Source organism: Canis aureus, chromosome 31 (genome assembly GCF_053574225.1).
Source record: "Canis aureus isolate CA01 chromosome 31, VMU_Caureus_v.1.0, whole genome shotgun sequence".
Taxonomy (NCBI): domain Eukaryota; kingdom Metazoa; phylum Chordata; class Mammalia; order Carnivora; family Canidae; genus Canis; species Canis aureus.
Genome location: NC_135641.1, coordinates 9,846,867 through 9,862,488, shown reverse-complemented (window position 1 = coordinate 9,862,488; position 15,622 = coordinate 9,846,867).

The following is a 15,622-nucleotide window of genomic DNA, read 5'->3' as shown; positions in this document are numbered from 1 at the left end:
CTGTCCTAATGACAACTCACTGAAGTTAGAAACTTTTCTTGATGAATGCTCATTTCCTTACATTGTCTGTATTCCATTAAAATTATCCAGCATACTCGAGATAATGTTTACTATTTCTAAGATAAAATCTTTTTCTGAGGCTGTTTGGAGCATCACTACATACAGTTGTGTTAGTGACATAAAAAATATCAATCTTCAGTACAAAGATATTGATAAATATGTCAGTTCTCTGCTCTGCTTTTACCTCTGATAAAAATCCTATTTTTAAATAAAATACAGTAAAATGAATGTCACTTCACAATATGATTTATAAAATTATGTCATTGCCTGGAATCCTCAGGTTAGACACAGTCCTTCACTCCAAATATAAAATGTCTCAGGCCACCTGAGGGATTGTACCATCGAAGGGATGGCAGTCGTTGCTGCGGTAACGTGTCTGCATAGAAGGACAGGACAGGTTCACGGACATCTGGAGAGAGAGGAGGAGCGGCCTGTTTGTCTTTCACTGACAGTAAGAGGCAGTAATGCTAGATTCTTTTACATTACAGCCACCAGTGCTGGGCCATCCATGAAGTCTAGTTGACTGGGTGAGTCATAGCAGCTCCATCGGACTACAGAGACACTTTATAATGACATGGTCATTTCCCAGCGTGTTGCTTTGTATAATGTCATCGATTTGAATTCTTGTGGGTCTGTATTTCACTAGCCAAGTCCAAGTTCCTCTTCTTTGGTAGAACAGGTGTCTGGCATCCCAAGGCATCTAACGCCCGCAGGCACCTATTGTGTTTCTGATTAGTGTGGAAAGGGTAGTAGGTATTTACACATATATATCATGTGACTATTTTACAGATTTCATGGTCACTAGTGCGTGCATTTGAAAGTGAAATGTTGCGGCCGAGCTCCCTAAGGGCTGCAGCGCGCACGGCGGGACCCGGCGGGACCCGGAGCAGCTCGGGGGGCTCGGGCGGCGGCTCCGCGGAGGGAAGGGGGCTGCGGGGCGGGAGCAGCTCGGAGGGGCTCGGGCAGAGGAAGAGGCTCCGTGCAGAGGGGGCTGCGCGGTTCCAGGAGCAGCTCGGAGGGGCTCGGGCGGCGGCTCCGCGGAGGGGGTTGCGCGGCCCCGGGAGCGCGAATCCACCAGCGCAGGCTCCGGAGCACAGGGCGCCGGGACACAGCCCAGGATCCCGCCTCCCCCGGGACAGGCAGAGGCCGGGAGGGCCCAGGACAGCAAGGACGCTCCTGCCCCAGCTGAGCAGATCAGCGGCCCCGCCCCGGAGCCTCCAGGCCCTGCAGACGGAGTTCCTGCCGGAGCTGAATCCAGGTTTCCAGAGCTGCCCCGCCACTGGGGCTGTTCCTCCTGCGGCCTCACGGGGTAAACAACCCCCACTGAGCCCTGCACCAGGCAGGGGCACAGCAGCTCCCCCAAGTGCTAACACCTGAGAATCAGCACAGCAGGCCCCTCCCCCAGAAGACCAGCTAGACGGACAACTTCCAGGAGAAGCCAAGGGACTTAAAGTACACAGAATCAGAAGATACTCCCCGGTGGTTCTTTTTTTGTTTGTTTGTTTTTGTTTTTGTTTTTGTTTTTATTTTGTTTTGCTTTTTAATTTGTTTCCTTCCCCCACCCCCTTTTTTCTCCTTTCTTTTTTCTTTCTTTTTCTTCTTTTTTTTTTTTTCGTTTTTTTTTCTTTTTCTTCCCTTTTTTTTCTCTTTCTCTTTTCTTTCCTTCTTTCTCTCCTCTCTTTTTCTCTTTTTCCGAATACAACTTGCTTTTGGCCACTCTGCACTGAGCAAAATGACTAGAAGGAAAACCTCACCTCAAAAGAAAGAATCAGAAACAGTCCTCTCTCCCACAGAGTTACAAAATCTGGATTACAATTCAATGTCAGAAAGCCAATTCAGAAGCACTATTATACACCTACTGGTGGCTCTAGAAAAAAGTATAAAGGACTCAAGAGACTTCATGACTGCAGAATTTAGAGCTAATCAGGCAGAAATTAAAAACCAATTGAATGAGATGCAATCCAAACTAGAAGTCCTAACGACGAGGGTTAACGAGGTGGAAGAACGAGTGAGTGACCTAGAAGACAAGTTGACAGCAAAGAGGGAAACTGAGGAAAAAAGAGACAAACAATTAAAAGACCATGAAGATAGATTAAGGGAAATAAACGACAGCCTGAGGAAGAAAAACCTACGTTTAATTGGGGTTCCCGAGGGCGCCGAAAGGGACAGAGGGCCAGAATATGTATTTGAACAAATTCTAGCTGAAAACTTTCCTAATCTGGGAAGGGAAACAGGCATTCAGATCCAGGAAATAGAGAGATCCCCCCCTAAAATCAATAAAAACCGTTCAACACCTCGACATTTAATTGTGAAGCTTGCAAATTCCAAAGATAAAGAGAAGATCCTTAAAGCAGCAAGAGACAAGAAATCCCTGACTTTTATGGGGAGGAGTATTAGGGTAACAGCAGACCTCTCCACAGAGACCTGGCAGGCCAGAAAGGGCTGGCAGGATATATTCAGGGTCCTAAATGAGAAGAACATGCAACCAAGAATACTTTATCCAGCAAGGCTCTCATTCAAAATGGAAGGAGAGATAAAGAGCTTCCAAGACAGGCAGCAACTGAAAGAATATGTGACCTCCAAACCAGCTCTGCAAGAAATTTTAAGGGGGCCTCTTAAAATTCCCCTTTAAGAAGAAGTTCAGTGGAACAGTCCACAAAAACAAAGACTGAATAGATATCATGATGACACTAAACTCATATCTCTCAATAGTAACTCTGAATGTGAACGGGCTTAATGACCCCATCAAAAGGCGCAGGGTTTCAGACTGGATAAAAAAGCAGGACCCATCTATTTGCTGTCTACAAGAGACTCATTTTAGACAGAAGGACACCTACAGCCTGAAAATAAAAGGTTGGAGAACCATTTACCATTCGAATGGTCCTCAAAAGAAAGCAGGGGTAGCCATCCTTATATCAGATAAACTAAAATTTACCCCAAAGACTGTAGTGAGAGATGAAGAGGGACACTATATCATACTTAAAGGATCTATTCAACAAGAGGACTTAACAATCCTCAATATATATGCTCCGAATGTGGGAGCTGCCAAATATATAAATCAATTATTAACCAAAGTGAAGAAATACTTAGATAATAATACACTTATACTTGGTGACTTCAATCTAGCTCTTTCTATACTCGATAGGTCTTCTAAGCAAAACATCTCCAAAGAAACGAGAGCTTTAAATGATACACTGGACCAGATGGATTTCACAGATATCTACAGAACTTTACATCCAAACTCAACTGAATACACATTCTTCTCAAGCGCACATGGAACTTTCTCCAGAATAGACCACATATTGGGTCACAAATCGGGTCTGAACCGATACCAAAAGATTGGGATGGTCCCCTGCATATTCTCGGACCATAATGCCTTGAAATTAGAACTAAATCACAACAAGAAGTTTGGAAGGACCTCAAACACATGGAGGTTAAGGACCGTCCTGCTAAAAGATAAAAGGGTCAACCAGGAAATTAAGGAAGAATTAAAAAGATTCATGGAAACTAATGAGAATGAAGATACAACCGTTCAAAATCTTTGGGATGCAGCAAAAGCAGTCCTAAGGGGGAAATACATCGCAATACAAGCATCCATTCAAAAACTGGAAAGAACTCAAATACAAAAGCTAACCTTACACATAAAGGAGCTAGAGAAAAAACAGCAAATAGATCCTACACCCAAGAGAAGAAGGGAGTTAATAAAGATTCGAGCAGAACTCAACAAAATCGAGACCAGAAGAACTGTGGAACAGATCAACAGAACCAGGAGTTGGTTCTTTGAAAGAATTAACAAGATAGATAAACCATTAGCCAGCCTTATTAAAAAGAAGAGAGAGAAGACTCAAATTAATAAAATCATGAATGAGAAAGGAGAGATCACTACCAACACCAAGGAAATACAAACGATTTTAAAAACATATTATGAACAGCTATACGCCAATAAATTAGGCAATCTAGAAGAAATGGACGCATTCCTGGAAAGCCACAAACTACCAAAACTGGAACAGGAAGAAATAGAAAACGTGAACAGGCCAATAACCAGGGAGGAAATTGAAGCAGTCATCAAAAACCTCCCAAGACACAAGAGTCCAGGGCCAGATGGCTTCCCAGGAGAATTTTATCAAACGTTTAAAGAAGAAATCATACCTATTCTCCTAAAGCTGTTTGGAAAGATAGAAAGAGATGGAGTACTTCCAAATTCGTTCTATGAAGCCAGCATCACCTTAATTCCAAAGCCAGACAAAGACCCCGCCAAAAAGGAGAATTACAGACCAATATCCCTGATGAACATGGATGCAAAAATTCTCAACAAGATACTGGCCAATAGGATCCAACAGTACATTAAGAAAATTATTCACCATGACCAAGTAGGATTTATCCCTGGGACACAAGGCTGGTTCAACACCCGTAAAACAATCAATGTGATTCATCATATCAGCAAGAGAAAAACCAAGAACCATATGATCCTCTCATTGGATGCAGAGAAAGCATTTGACAAAATACAGCATCCATTCCTGATCAAAACTCTTCAGAGTGTAGGGATAGAGGGAACATTCCTCGACATCTTAAAAGCCTTCTATGAAAAGCCCACAGCAAATATCATTCTCAATGGGGAAGCACTGGGAGCCTTTCCCCTAAGATCAGGAACAAGACAGGGATGTCCACTCTCACCACTGCTATTCAACATAGTACTGGAAGTCCTAGCCTCAGCAATCAGACAACAAAAAGACATTAAAGGCATTCAAATTGGCAAAGAAGAAGTCAAACTCTCCCTCTTCGCCGATGACATGATACTCTACATAGAAAACCCAAAAGTCTCCACCCCAAGATTGCTAGAACTCATACAGCAATTCGGTAGCGTGGCAGGATACAAAATCAATGCCCAGAAGTCAGTGGCATTTCTATACACTAACAATGAGACTGAAGAAAGAGAAATTAAGGAGTCAATCCCATTTACAATTGCACCCAAAAGCATAAGATACCTAGGAATAAACCTCACCAAAGATGTAAAGGATCTATACCCTCAAAACTATAGAACACTTCTGAAAGAAATTGAGGAAGACACAAAGAGATGGAAAAATATTCCATGCTCATGGATTGGCAGAATTAATATTGTGAAAATGTCAATGTTACCCAGGGCAATATACACGTTTAATGCAATCCCTATCAAAATACCATGGACTTTCTTCAGAGAGTTAGAACAAATTATTTTAAGATTTGTGTGGAATCAGAAAAGACCCCGAATAGCCAGGGGAATTTTAAAAAAGAAAACCATATCTGGGGGCATCACAATGCCAGATTTCAGGTTGTACTACAAAGCTGTGGTCATCAAGACAGTGTGGTACTGGCACAAAAACAGACACATAGATCAATGGAACAGAATAGAGAATCCAGAAGTGGACCCTGAACTTTATGGGCAACTAATATTCGATAAAGGAGGAAAGACTATCCATTGGAAGAAAGACAGTCTCTTCAATAAATGGTGCTGGGAAAATTGGACATCCACATGCAGAAGAATGAAACTGGACCACTCTCTTACACCATACACAAAGATAAACTCAAAATGGATGAAAGATCTAAATGTGAGACAAGATTCCATCAAAATCCTAGAGAAGAACACAGGCAACACCCTTTTTGAACTCGGCCATAGTAACTTCTTGCAAGATACATCCACGAAGGCAAAAGAAACAAAAGCAAAAATGAACTATTGGGACTTCATCAAGATAAGAAGCTTTTGCACAGCAAAGGATACAGTCAACAAAACTCAAAGACAACCTACAGAATGGGAGAAGATATTTGCAAATGACGTATCAGATCAAGGGCTAGTTTCCAAGATCTATAAAGAACTTATTAAACTCAACACCAAAGAAACAAACAATCCAATCATGAAATGGGCAAAAGACATGAACAGAAATCTCACAGAGGAAGACATAGACATGGCCAACATGTATATGAGAAAATGCTCTGCATCACTTGCCATCAGGGAAATACAAATCAAAACTACAATGAGATACCACCTCACACCAGTGAGAATGGGGAAAATTAACAAGGCAGGAAACAACAAATGTTGGAGAGGATGCGGAGAAAAGGGAACCCTCTTACACTGTTGGTGGGAATGTGAACTGGTGCAGCCACTCTGGAAAACTGTGTGGAGGTTCCTCAAACAGTTAAAAATATACCTGCCCTACGACCCAGCAATTGCACTATTGGGGATTTACCCCAAAGATACAAATGCAATGAAACGCCGGGACACCTGCACCCCAATGTTTCTAGCAGCAATGGCCACGATAGCCAAACTGTGGAAGGAGCCTCGGTGTCCAACGAAAGATGAATGGATAAAGAAGATGTGGTTTATGTATACAATGGAATATTACTCAGCTATTAGAAATGACAAATACCCACCATTTGCTTCAACGTGGATGGAACTGGAGGGTATTATGCTGAGTGAAGTAAGTCAGTCGGAGAAGGACAAACATTATATGTTCTCATTCATTTGGGGAATATAAATAATAGTGAAAGGAAAAATAAGGGAAGGGAGAAGAAATGTGTGGGAAATATCAGAAAGGGAGACAGAACGTAAATACTGCTAACTCTGGGAAACGAACTAGGGGTGGTAGAAGGGGAGGAGGGCTGGGGGTGGGAGTGAATGGGTGACGGGCACTGGGTGTTATTCTGTATGTTAGTAAATTGAACACCAATAAAAAAAAAAAAAAAAAAAAAAGAAATGTTGCAGTTGAATGCTCTTCTAGGCCACTGCTACATATAGGCGCTTGGAGAATATTTGAGGGCTCAATTTAATATGTTTATATACCCTTCACATATTTCCCAAAGAAATGTGTATTAACTGATCCTATCAAAAGCTACACTCAAATATCTTACTATAAACTTTCTCCTAAATATTTCCTTAGGTTTGGTTTTGGGGGTGAAGAGTTAATAAAAATGACATTAATTTGTCATTTTCATGTGACTATATCACAGGAAAGCAAAAACAGAGGCACTGAGGGAGGAATGATAGAGAAACCCAGTCAGACCCTCCAAAAAGAGTATTTAGTGAGCAACAGATATAGAAAGATACCTGTCCTTTCTAGCATATGGATAATATAACATGACTAAATTTCTAATAAAGTTCACATGATTAATAAATTTGCTGATTTGTTGATCTAATAAAGTTCACATGATTAATAAATTTGTTGCTAAGTGAAAGTTGGTCAAAAGCAGGAATGCTCATATTATCTTGATTTTTACATACGAAGGTGTTCTAGACAGTTTTAAATATAGTGAAAACATAACCTCTTTGCATAACCAGTGCCAAAAGCATTCCCAGGTTAATTGCTTAAATTAAATAGAGCAAACATAATTCACCCTTCCTTAATGACTTGAGGATGTTTCTGTGAACCTTTGGTTTTGTGATGTCCTGAAAGCTATAGGCTTTTCAAATATGCCCCAGTTCTCATTAGCTTGTATTTACCTCTGCTCCTGAGCTATTTTAGCCCATATTCTAAACCTCACCATCACCAAATTGAATCCTTGAGTTATTGAGGATTTTCTTCCCAAATCATCCTACTGGGCAAGACTTTATCAAATGTAAGGTGATATAATCAATCTTCTCTGTTTGTTTTGTTCCCATCTCATGTGACTGATGCCTACAGCCACTCTCACTGTCAGTAAGATATCATAGTGGAGACATCAAGGGGCAGCTCGAGACTTTAGTCCAGCACTCACAGAAGGGGTCAAGGCTGGAGGTTGGCCTTTAGAAGTCACCAACATGGAGATGGTATTTGATGCCCACACAGGGGTAGCCTTGAATGTCATTGAATAATGTCTTCATTCAGGCTTCTCTAACAGAATACCACAGATTGGGGGGATTAAACAACTAGCATTTGTTTCTCACAGTTCTGAGGCTGCAAGTCCAAAATCTGAGTGCAGCATGGTTCTGGTGAGAGCCCTCCTCCTGGTTCATAGACAGCTGTCTTTTCTATCTATCTTCCCAAGGTTAAGGAGAGCAGAGAAAAAGAGTAAAGTCTCCTGTCTTCCCTTAGAAGGACACAAATCTCATCACAGGGACTCTACCCTCATGATACAATCACCTCCACAGAGACCCACCTCCTGACAGCATCGCAAGAAGTAATGCTTGTGACTTTGCCCTGCTGAGGCACAGCCAGGCAATCCCTGCAATGACTGTTGGTCTCCCAACCGAGGCAGGTGATAAGATGGTGTAAGGGAAGAGATGAGACTGTAAGTCAATTGTACATGCCATCAAGGGGCTTGGGTTTCATTCCCACTATCACAAAAAGGAAGGAGCCCCTTTGATGTAAGTTATAGAATCCACTTAATCTCTTGAAAGTGGTCTGATACCTACAGCAGTTCTCTTGTCCTGTACTCTTTTCATAAAATGAGGGATGCTATATTTGCTTCATAGAGTTTGTATGTGGATTAAGGCAGATATTTTGGTGACAGGTCTAAAAGGGCATTCAGTTGTCTCTCAGCAAACATACCCCCCCACCACCACCACCACTCATGTTTCCAAGTTATTTGAGTAACAACTACACCCGTATGTTTTAAGATAAATCAGTATAATGCATTCCTTTGACTGTGTACTACCCCTACTCAAAATCTCCTATGAATTTGTGAAATCCTGATGGAAAGATATTTTCTTCTTGATCTCCTCTCTACTCTACAGTATGTTTTAGTTTCTGTACCCTCCAGCTCTCGATATTTTGGTTTATCTTTATATCTCTATATTTTTACAACTTGATTTAACAAGGTGCAGCCAACTTTGAGACAACAGACACCACAATAAATGAAGCCCTCCTTTCCAGAAATGCTTAAATGTTTCTGACTTCTCAAAATAATTAATATATAAGAATAGACTGACTCCCCCAGAATAACAACACCCTTTCTTACCTATCAAGCACCTTCAGTTTGTCACAAACCGTCCTGGTTACCTACAATGTGGACACTCTTTTTACACCCATTGTGCACATAAAGAAAGTTTACAGAGGATTAGGAACCAGTTCATAAGCATATGTTTGGGGTGAAGACAGAAATTTAAGTTCATCCAAATCTTGTGTTCTGATCACTGTGCATAGATTCCAGAATACACAAAGATTACATTAAATTAGCATAAAATAAAATAAAAATAAATAAAAGCTCTTGCACTCCTCATTATATTTTGTCCTAAAAGAATGTTTTTTTGGAGTGTTTCAAACATCATATCTGTAATTTGATCTGAACACCCTGATAATACTCAAAAAAATTAGAAGGAAAACCAGAAGAATGGCCTAAGGTTATTCGCATAAACTTGAAGTTATTCTCATAAACTTGCGTAAGAGGCAGATACTCACAAGTAACAGTCACAGACTGTTATCTTGTGCAGCACTTAGAAGTAATTTTTTAACAGCTATTATGATCCATTTCAGACATATGAAAGTTATCTTGATCTATACTAATTTGGCACTCTAAAGAATGAGGTTTTTTTGTTGTTCTATTTCTGTCCTTTCGCAGCCAGAATAGATTCAGGTTATTTTTCTAACATGAGACCCAATGGGGGGTTAAATTGGTTTTACAACAGTGAGTTCTTAATTGTCTGCATTTTTTTAAAGTGATGTCCTCACTTAAAAGTTTGCTATAAGTTCATTACAAAAGTTTGGATCTTAATGTCAGTTTTCATAAATAGAAGATACAATTTGACTTCCCAGGTGTGTGGGCTGCTTCTACTTCACAATTTAACTCACCAAAAAATAAACATTGTCACCGAAAAATGCCAATCACTGTTGTCTGTTTGCATGGAGGTTTTGGCTCAACCTGCCTACCCTAAGAAACACTTTGGTCTCCATAATGTATCTTTAGAGTGACTTCTCAAAGTCAGAACTCATCCCATAATGTGCTTTTGCTCTGATTGAATGTATTACAGTTTCAATCCAGTTTAATTTTAGCTTTATAATGATTATCATTATATCGTAAAGCCAAATAGCATAGATCATCTTCACTCACACATAGTTCATAATCAAAGAGAAGTAATCATTCTTGATGCAAAAGGATGCACCATATCTCATTTCAGTTCTAACCTTAAATAATCAGCCATGTTGCCTAGTTCATATTTGGATGGTGTAGTCATCCATGTATATGAAATTATGAATGAATGAGCGAATGAATGGATGAGAGAATGAATGAATGGATGGAATAAAAGGAAAGAAAAAAAGCCTACTTCAGTTATACACTGGAGAAGTATCATACTCTGTTTTCTATCTGATGCTCTGTTTTCTATCTGATGACACAGCATAATTCTAGATGTGTGTATATGTGAACATCCATGTGCAAACGTACACAAACCCGAGAGAATGTTATTCCCCAATACATATAGGTACTTGTAATCATTTCCCATATGCTATTTTCTATTTCTCCATCAAATATTTCTACCAGTTTTTATTCTTCTAATAATGGTTTATGCTCCAGTTAAATGCAAATATTGTCTCTACACAGTTCAACTAGGGCTCACTCCTCAGCAGTGTCTGCCATGTTGGAGAATTTACTGGAAAGTAAATATTATAACCTCCACTGTCACTCTTCTCAGCAGCCACAGTATTCCCCAGTTCATAGTGTGTTTAATCTGGTCCTGCTTTCTATGGACTCAACGTTATTTTTTTTATCCCCTCCGAAACAAGACAAATTATATTCTTAACTTAGTAATGCTTTGCCTTTTGGTTTCTCAGAGTGATCAGGGACAAAGGCCCACATAAATAGAAAAACTAAAAATTTGCAAATCTTATCTCTGTTCCTGGGTAACAGTTTTGCAAAGGAGAAATCACTTGTGATGCTAATAATAGAAACAATTTGTCTCATTAATGAGTGTTGTCATTGACTTCTAGTTGTAATGATTGTTATTAGGGGTGTAGTTTATATTTTGTATGCCTTGAGAGATGGATTTTTGTGAAAACGTTTGGTGTTTTCCACTGGGAAAACTTTGCTTCATTATTCACTAGTGCTTTGATCTCTTTGCTTCGTTATTAAGAATATACATCATGCAAATCTAAAGGTCCCCTCTTTCCCCTCCCTCTGTGTGACTGTGTTTCTCCATCCCTGTCTTTCACCTCTTTCCCTACTTATTCGGACCTTCCAAATGCTTTTCCATCCAATTAACCATAACACTGTGCTCCTGGACTTGAAGTATCCCTGGGGTTGGAATATGGGAACAAATCCACCCCAAAGGACAAGACAGAAGGTTCTCCGATGGGGCTGAGAAAAGAGCAAGTTAAATAATTTAACAAAGAGAAGAAGGAAGCCTTTCCCATTAGCCTACAGAGATGTAGCATCTCCTATCTCTTTGCAGAGCAGTGGACACAAAGCTACACCATGTTTAGAACCAAAAGTAGTCACCTCACACTCTCTTCAGGTAACAAGATCCCCAAAAGATAAAGCTGAACTTTTTAACTCCCCAAAGTTAAAAAATAGAGAAAAGAAAAGAAATCAACTTATTCAGGAACAAGAAAAATAAAAAGCAATATTTATTTATTAAATAAATGTTTGCCATACTATTTCTTGACTATTATGCATTAATCACATTATTTTTTGCATTAATCACATTATTAAACTAATAACCTTGGTTCTCATAGTATAAAAGTCTTGTGTAAAATGCACAAAGTGAAGTATAGTGAGTTTATAAACATGTTTATGAGTTTGATATTTATTATTTAAAGGAATAAGGATATGTGACAAATTTGCATAAGCACTTAATAGTTTTATAGATTACAGAATACATATTATGGGCTGTGATTGATATATTTAAAATGCATCACATCTAGTTCCTATTTACATTTCTCTCATCATTCCAGTTTGCTTTATACAGTGTGTTTGATTCAGAGACCATGAGAATGGTGAGCTGTGCTCAGTCTTCAAGGACATCAAGCTTGGCTTGAATAGATTGGGTTCTTTAATCTGATTTCACCATCAGTTAATGGTTAATTTGAAAATATATGTATTAAGATGTAATGTAAGTAGACACTGGAACATGTGCCACACTTCTACCCAACAACAACGATTATGTGTAAAATGTCCTGACCTCCAGACATTTTCGTATTATTTGATAAGAATTTTTAACTCTGGCGTTCAGATTCAAAAAGTTGTTTTTATTTTTATTTTTATTTTTATTTTTATTTACTTATATGTTTGGGCCATGAATTCTATGCTTTTATTGATTGATTTTTTTGTTTTGTTTTTATTCTGGCATAATTAACATATAGTGTCACATTAGCTTCAGGTATACAGTATAGTGATTCTATACATTTCTCAATGCTCATTATGATAAGTATATTTTTCCCAGTGGCCCTCACTCCATCTTCACCTAACTTTGGTACTTAAAAAAAAATTAAGTATGTTTATCTTTCACAGGTTTAGGACACCCTTTTGACCTCGTATGTTTCTTTTTTTTAAAGATTTTGTTTATTTATTCATGAGAGACACATGGAGAGAGGCAGAGACACAGGCAGAGAGAGAAGCAGGCTTCCTGCAGCCTGATGTGAGGCTTGATCCCTGGACCTAGGATCACACCCTGAGCTGAAGGCAGATACACAACCACTGAGCCACCCAGATGTCCCTGGTATTGGTCTTCTTCTGATTTATTTTACTCAGCAGCATACCCTCAAGATCCATCGAGTTGTTGCAAATAGCAAGATTTCATTCTTTTTTATAGCTGAGTAACATCTCATTATACATATCACATAGTCTTTATCCCTACATCTATCTGTGGACACTTGGGCTGCTTCTATATCATTTACAAAAGTAAATAATGCTGCAATAAATGTACAGGTGCATATCTTTTTGATCTATGTTTTCATGTTCTTTGGGTAAATACCCAGTAGTGGAATTACTGGATCATATGTAATTCTATTTCCATTTTTTTTTACAATTTTATTTATTTATTCATGAGACACACAGAGAGAATCAGAGACACAGGCAGAGGCAGAAGCAGGCTCCACACAGGGAGCCCAATGCAAAATTTGATCCTGGGACCCCAGAATCACACCCTGAGCCAAAGGCAGATGCTCAACCACTGAGCCACCTAGGCATCCCCTATTTCCAATTTTTAAAGGAGCCTCCATACTGTTTTCCACAGTGGATACACCAGTTTGCATTCCCACCAGCAGTGCAGGAGGCTTCCCTATTTCTTATTTCCTGAGTTTTCGATTTTAGCCATTCTGACAGATGTAAGTGAGATCTCACTATGGTTCTAATTTGCATTTCCCTGATGACTAGTGATGTTGAACATCTTTTCATGTGTCTGTTGACCATCTCTTTTGGATTCAATAGATTGTTGAAATATAAGGAATATAACTCCCCGAAGAACAAAGTTATCTTTTCATTTAAAATTTCTAATGGGTACTTTTCAAAAACTTTTAATAGTTTTTTTAAAAGATTGTATGTGTGAATGTATTCGTAGTAGAACTGGCCAAACATTTTAGCATTTAAAGGCACAGAGATGTCAAGACAGACATCAAATATCGAATGATTTCTACAATACAAAACCAGTCTCAGGAGTTATTGGTCCTATGCTCTTCGAGTCACAACATTTGCTCTTTAGGTTTTTCTCCTCTTTCTCTCCACTGGCATATCCTGATGTCAAGTATATTTGTCTATTGAGGGATTTTTTTCCAATGGTGTGTCAGTTCTGTTCTGGAAAACCTTATGACTAAACTAAAAGTACAGGAAGAAAGTAAGTTAGATCTAGCCTATTAAAGAGGGCTGGGAGTATCTCGTAGTTCCAGAAAGTAAAGAAGTGCTAAAAAAACAAAACAAAACAAAACAACAACAACAAAAAAACACCACTTCGTTGTCAAAGGAGCATAGGAGCCAAGCAAAAGAGCTCCTAATGGCCAAAGCTGGAACAATTTGAGCAACAAAATAAGAAACTAATGGATTATAATCCAAAGTATAAAATAAATATCCATAAGTACATATTAATATAAATAAATGATTGAATAAATAAATAAATGGGAGAAAAGAGCAAGTCTCCCATGTAGAAAAACTTCAAATAAATTATGTTTATCCTCTGTCCTCTTTGAGATGAACCATAACTCCTCACTCCTTCGAGTGGGGTTCACATTGTGACTTACTTCCAAAGAGTACAGTTGAGAAAGTAGAGATAAGAGAGTAACTTTACAGTAGAGAAACCTGACTGACTCAGTTGAGTAAGGTCAAGATCAACAACCATAAATAATGTTGATACCATTGATAAGATGTGATGAGGATAGCACTTTACCTCTGTGGTCTTTGTCCTAATCATTGATAGCCACTATCTAACCATGAGGAAAATGTCAGACAAACCAAAACAGGAATACTCTACCAATAACCTGACCCATACTCCTCAAAGCTGTCAAGGGCATCAAAAAACAAAGAAATTCTGAGAAACTGTCACAAGCCAAAAAAGGCCTAAGGAGTCTTGACAGCTAAATATGGAATCCTAGATGAGATCCTGGAAAATAAAAAGATATTAAATGTTGGATTAAAAAATAAAGAAAATTTTAAGAATTGGAACATCTGCATGAAGCAACTTCAGTTAAGAATAATCTTTTTTTAATGCTAGTTCATTAGTGGTGATGAATTAATAAAGGATGTTAGCACTACACAAAACCAGATTGGGGTATTCAGAACCCTCTATACCATCTTTGCCATTTTCTGTTAGTCTAAAATTATCTTAAAATAAAAGTTTATTATAGAAACCAACACTTTATTTCATAATATTCAAGTATGCTAAATCTCCCTATTATTTATTGAGGGTGTTATATAATTTCTCTTTTTAAATTGTTATCTCTTTAAAAGTGAGAGTCACTAACATCTATTAGAATCTCAGAAAATTAGGAACTTGGGTTTCCCTAAAATACCACCTATCCCTGGATCCATCACTGAGAGACCCTAATTTATTTGCTCTGGTGTGTTGCTGGACAAGAGGGTTTTTAAACACTTCACGTTGATTTCAATGTACAGCCAAAGTTGGGAAGTCTTTTTGTTTGTTTTGTATTGCAGTTATTAGCTGTGTTTCCCTCCTCAAAATGCAAATAGCTGACCAATTATATCAGCATCTCTAGGGAGGATTGTTAAACATATAGCTTTCTAGTTTCTACTCCAGCAGTTAGGATGACGATCTCTCGAGATCTGAGGTCAAAAAATTCAAATTTGGCAGCAAATAATTCAGCCTTATGCAAATTTAAATGGCTGGTAGTGCCTCATTATAAGGAAAGCAAGGAGCAGTGAGGAAGAGAATGATTCAAGGCAGGAAGAAAGTGAAGGAACCAGAGGGAACTTGATGGAGTGAAAGGTAAGTATTACAGAGTGAGACAGAGAAGAGGACAAGGAAGAAGGCAAAGAAAGTGAAACGAGAGCTCAGTTACTGGCTTTGTGATTAATCACCTACCATACGTATTTCCAATATACTGTCTTATTAAATTGTTACAAGAACCCCTTTAGTTTGGTATTGTTGTTCCCATCTTACATATGAGGAAGGAGACCCAGCGAGGGTTGATAAGTTGCGCTGGGAGAGTGTGAAGACCCTGGAGCAGAGCCAGCA